Below are 5,181 nucleotides of genomic sequence, written 5' to 3'. Positions count from 1 at the left end.
AAAAAAAGCGGCAGGGGAAGGAGGGGGGGGGGGCGTTAAAACAGCAAAAAGAAAAAAGAAAAGGAAAACTAAAGGGTGAGGGGGGATGGAAGGTAATTAAGAGCACCTCTGGAAGGCAGGCTAATGGAAAAGGTAACTCCCCGTAAGAAGCAGGAAAGAGTCAGAAAAAAGAGAAGGCTGCGAGACGCGTCTCACAGACAAAGAAACCGGAAGCAGAGGGGGAGGGAAGAGAGAGGAGAGAAAAGTGGGGGAGAAAGCTGCAAAAAAGCAAGAAAAGAGTCAGAAAGCGAAATAAACAGAGGCTAGAGACCTTTAGACAGGTGGGAGGGAAGAAAGAAAAGAGATAGGAAGCCGGGGAGTCTTACGCTCGGGATCGCCCCACGCAGCTCCAAGCGAGCCTGCTCCGCAGCGTCCGAGCGGAAGGAAGGAAGGAAGGAAGGAAGGAAATGCATTTTGTGTCACCAGGAAAATATACTTTGTTTGCACTTACCTGGCAATTGACTTTGATTTGGGTTGAAGAGTAATTCCAGTGCAAGAATCCACTAGATATACCAGTAATTATGCTCAAAACCTAGGTTGGTTCTCTGCTCTGTTCAAAGCCTCTTCTCAGTTCACAGCTCAGAGTAATGCTCTCTTTGATTATTTTAGTCTGGCTTCATCTGGCCTTCAGTCAATCGCTAGCACATTTAGCATAAAAGTTCTCCTTCAATTAAAAATAACTCCTAAGGGGTAAGAGAAACAATTAATCCCTTAGAGCACAAACTGATATTTTACTTGGGGTAATGATTCCTATTATCTAAAGGAAACATTGTCACAGTGCACTAATTACACTATAATTGGAGGATAAGGCAACAATAAGGAAAGAGGGAGCATGCTGGCATTACAGTAAGTAGAAACAATGAACAAACACTACAGTGCAATAAACAAAAGAATTAGATAACTGGATTTTTAGTAAAAAGAGTTATAATGTGAGCAAAAGATGAATAGGGGAGAAAGAGGATGTCCATTTTTAAGAATGAGATAAAACAAATCCTTGATTCTGCAATGAGTTCTTCACCACCAGAATAGTTTGCAGGGGGGGAGGTTCTCATTGAGTTCAATGGACTAGGAGTCAGCTGTAGCTTAACTAGGTTTTTGTGTTGCTTAAGAAATTAAAATTGTTTTCTTTTTTATAAGCTGGCTCCTTGGTAGCTGGTGGCCATTTTGGAGACTAGAGATAGGGAAATACATTTTCTGTGCTACTCCCCACCCCACCCACTATGAAAAAATATTGGTATTGTCAACCTTTGGATTGGAAAGCTCTAGCACCCGCACGTTTTGAGCATGGCCCTGTCATTTGATATGCGTCTTTTCTGTTACATGCATGCTTTTTGTCATCCCTAGGAAATTCTATCCAAATTTGGTGAAGTTATCAGCTTTGGAAAAAACATGGTTTCCACATAGAGACTTACTGTAGTTTAACAAATAAACTCTCTGAAGTTTTTGCCCTCAGTGAGTGAGCATGACTCCCTAAAAGTTATAGGACCAGCCCCAGGAAGCCCTGCTGAGAAAGAAAGATCTATAAGAGGATACGTTTTCCCAGGTCTGTTAGTATAAGAATGCAAGACAAAGATAGCTCGAAGATTTAATCATGTTGGTTTTAGGAGAAGGAATACTTCTAGCTTTTTCACTCAGTACTAATGTTCACTTTTTGTTTCCAGGTGTATTTTGTGTTGTTGGTTTTGACTTGTCACCCACTATTTGCTTGAGCCAGGACTACTCTAGAAGTCACCTTTGTTCTCATTTGATACCATAGAATTTGATATTAGATGAGATCTTCAAACTAACTCCCACTTTAAACAACAAGGCGGGTCCGTCACACTGGAATTCAAGTCAGGCATGTTTGTCTGATAAAGCTACAGCTTGTTGACTTGCAAAACACATTGCAGGGCTTTACAAATGACCAACATCTTGAGTCTGTAAATATTACATGACTTATTTTCAAATGTGTTGATCACTTGCAAAATCCTCTGAGGTTGTGGCAGAGCCCCTTTGGTGCCTGCCACTGCAAGGGCTTAGAGTGGCAGCAGGGCAGCCAGCAGGTACAGGCCAGCCCTGATGAGGTGGTTACATGGCCTCAGGAGGGCCATGTGATTGGAGAAGGGGATTGAGAAGCCTCCATTTTAACTCAGGCCCTCAGGGCCAGTCCAGCAGTCTGCTGCTGGCAGCTAAAAGAACATCACCTGACCGAGCTGCTACTGCTCAGAACATCCTTGGAGGTAAGGACAGGAGCTATGGGGATGGCAGGAGGCTCCTGGTTCTGGGGTATGACTGAAAACTAAACCCTGCTGGAGAAGGATGGCCTTGTGAGACTGCCCATGGCAGGGTAGTTCCCCAGAAATGCCAGGCCAGTTGCCTCCCCAGTGAAAGATGAGTAAGGGGTGCCTTAAAGCCCCACCCCCACATCCTGGTGGGTAACCCAGAGTAGGGACTGGCGGCGGAGCCAGGCATGTCTTCAGATACCTGGCCCATGATGGTGTAAGAACCTGGTGGCCCCAGTGAGAGGGAGCAGGAGAGTGGCCCCAGTGAGGGAGCAGATGTATGAGCAGAGGCCAGCACAGAGTAGGGTGTGCATTGGTAGCCTGAAGAACTGTGCTTGAGGGCACAAAGTAGGGTCTGTGTGGCCTGAATGGCTGTGTCAGGGCATGCAGAGTAGGGTTTGGGTGGCCTGAAGGACTGCACTTGGGCCAGCCCCAATGGCTTTAGTGTCAGCCCCAATGAGGGGGCAGGAGTAGAGGCCCCAGGGAGGGGGCGAGGATTGGTGGATTGAGAGGGTGTGCAGTGAGAGGGTGTGCAGGGACTCATCTGAGGATGCCTGAGGCTAATTTGGGCCAGAGGCCGAGGGGGCCCCAGTGAGAAGGTGTGCTATGGCACGTGTGAGGATACCTGGGACCAAGGTGGGCCAGAGATAGAGTTAGACCTCAGTGAGAGGGCATGCACTGCATGTCTGAGGATACCTGGGATAAACTGAACTAAAGGCTGAGGTCAGCAAGGAGCCGGAAGAGTGATAGTGGATTTTGGATGCTATCTGTGAGGCATGGGACACAATGCAGGGATGTTATGGAGCCATGTATAATGCCCTTGGCATCAGGGCACAAAGTGGGCAGCCTCCTGCACTTTAACATCCAGTCTTAAAACAGCAAGTTGTGGCAGGAAAGACAAGGCAGACTACCCTAGCCAGGTGGATGGACCCAAGTTGTGACCTGTCCCCAAGATGACCCCCTGTCACAGAGGTAATGAGAGCTACAGATATTCAGTACTTTTTAAAAATTAGTCCAGCAATCTTTTGGCTGATTGATCTTTCAGCCAGTTTGCCAGTTAGTATTAACTGACTAACACTAGTTAAGAGTTTGGCCTTCCTTTCTTTTTTGTGGAACTTTACATTTTACTGGCATTATTATTATATAAAAGTTCTCATTTAACTGTTGTACCTCGATGGTACTGAGTGAGGCCACTGTTCACAGCATTCATTAAAAGTGAAAGTTAATTAGCCTTGGTATATCTGTAAACTTATCTTAAAATAATTTCAAATGCAGCTATATCTTGAGTAGAACCAAACTTTCCTGAGTTAGTTTCCTAATGTGTTTATTTGCAAAAGGAATATAAACTAACTTTCCATCCATTAAAACTTTTGAGAAGGATGGGACCTGATCCTCCCAAAGGGTTGCTAATGTTGTGTATGCAGTCAATATCATATCATCTCTAGTTACTCAGAGCTCTGAGGCTTATCATAATGACATTCTGGTAAGAACATCTTGACAAAGTCATTAGGAACTTCTTGTTTCAATCAAATCTGCCTCTTAGTGGCAGGAGCAAAGTCTTGTGTCTGCTTATTAACACATTCAATTTTCCAAAAAAATGAAATGCTTTTGTTTTGCAACAAATCAGCCATAAGGGCAAAGACTATAACTATACATGCTGCTTAAAAGAATTCCATTAATCATTACTGGATGTACATAAACATTATTATTCACTTCTTTCTTTGAATCTCCCATGCTGTAAAACAAAGGTGCACCTGGATATTTCTACTTATTTTTATGCATATAAAGATGTACACAAAGCCACAATTTTACTTTTAAACAATTCAGAACTATGGAGTGACTTCCTATCACTAATAATTAACAACAGCCTGATTAAATTATGTTTCACTGCAACTGACATGGGTGAATAGTAGTGATAAAATGCTTAGTAAACTTTTTTTCCTGCATGTCTTTTAAACATTTCAGGCAGTTTCAAACCCAAGTTCCTCAATTTGGAAACTTAAATCTATATTTAGACACCTAGGCTAAGTACAGACAGTCAAAAAGCCTGAGGCTGAATGATTCAATCTTCACAGGTTAGTCTAAGCTGTGTAGATTGAACAGATAAAGTGGCAGTGCTTTTTTCAGATGTGCTGAGTGCCTCTGCCATCTCCAGTGGGGACTGCATGTAATCAGTATTTCTGAAAAAAAATCAGGTCACTTATTCGGATGACTATGTATAGATTTTGACTTTAGGCCTCTAAACTTGAAATCTCTACTCTGTTTGTGTTGATATGTACTTTCTGAAGTAAATTTAACTTAGTTGCTGGACTAGGTTAAAATAATAAAAATACCATAAGGTCATTATTGAGTCAAATTGTGTGAAGAAAATCTTTATAGAAAAACAACAGAAACGCGGCTTTACGAGTGCTCGTGGTGCTCGGGCCGGGTGCCAGATGATTGGAGGATAGCCTATGTGGTCCCCATCTTTAAAAAAGGGAGGAGGGAGGACCCAGGCAACTATAGGCCCGTCAGTCTTACCTCAATCCTGGGGAAACTCTTTGAGAAGATCATCTAGGAGCACATCTGTGATGGGACGGCATCGGGGATGATGCTCAAGAGCAACCAGCACGGTTTCATTAGAGGCAGGTCGTGTCAGACCAACCTGATTGCCTTTTACGATCAGGTCACAAAAGCATTGGATGCAGGTGTCGCCGTGGATATAGTTTTTCTGGACTTCAGCAAGGCCTTTGACACTGCCGACCACCCCATCCTCATTAAAAAACTAGGTGACTGTGCCATCGATGCCTACACGGTCAGATGGATTGTGAATTGGCTGAAGGGTCATACTCAGAGGGGGGTGGTGGATGGGTCATATTCGACCTGGGGGGAAGTGGGCAGC

At 43.9% G+C, this 5,181-nt stretch overlaps 1 protein-coding gene across 2 annotated transcripts in view; it reads left to right on the top strand.

Moving 5' to 3' along the window:
* PRRG1 (proline rich and Gla domain 1) overlaps positions 1 to 5,181 on the top strand; it is a 105,356-nt gene that overhangs the window by 26,006 nt on the left and 74,169 nt on the right. Inside the window, exon 1 of one of the 2 annotated variants that reach the window (XM_025205260.1) lies at positions 2,239 to 2,258. The exons of the other annotated variant lie outside the window; for it this stretch is intronic. The gene's annotated coding sequence lies outside the window, so the exon portion shown is untranslated. Of the gene's footprint in view, positions 1 to 2,238; positions 2,259 to 5,181 lie in introns of those variants that run through there. 2 annotated transcript variants of the gene reach the window in all.

This window comes from Alligator sinensis, unplaced genomic scaffold, assembly GCF_000455745.1.
Source record: "Alligator sinensis unplaced genomic scaffold, ASM45574v1 scaffold243_1, whole genome shotgun sequence".
NCBI classification, from domain to species: Eukaryota; Metazoa; Chordata; order Crocodylia; family Alligatoridae; genus Alligator; species Alligator sinensis.
This window is presented reverse-complemented; position numbering and strand designations above follow the sequence as displayed.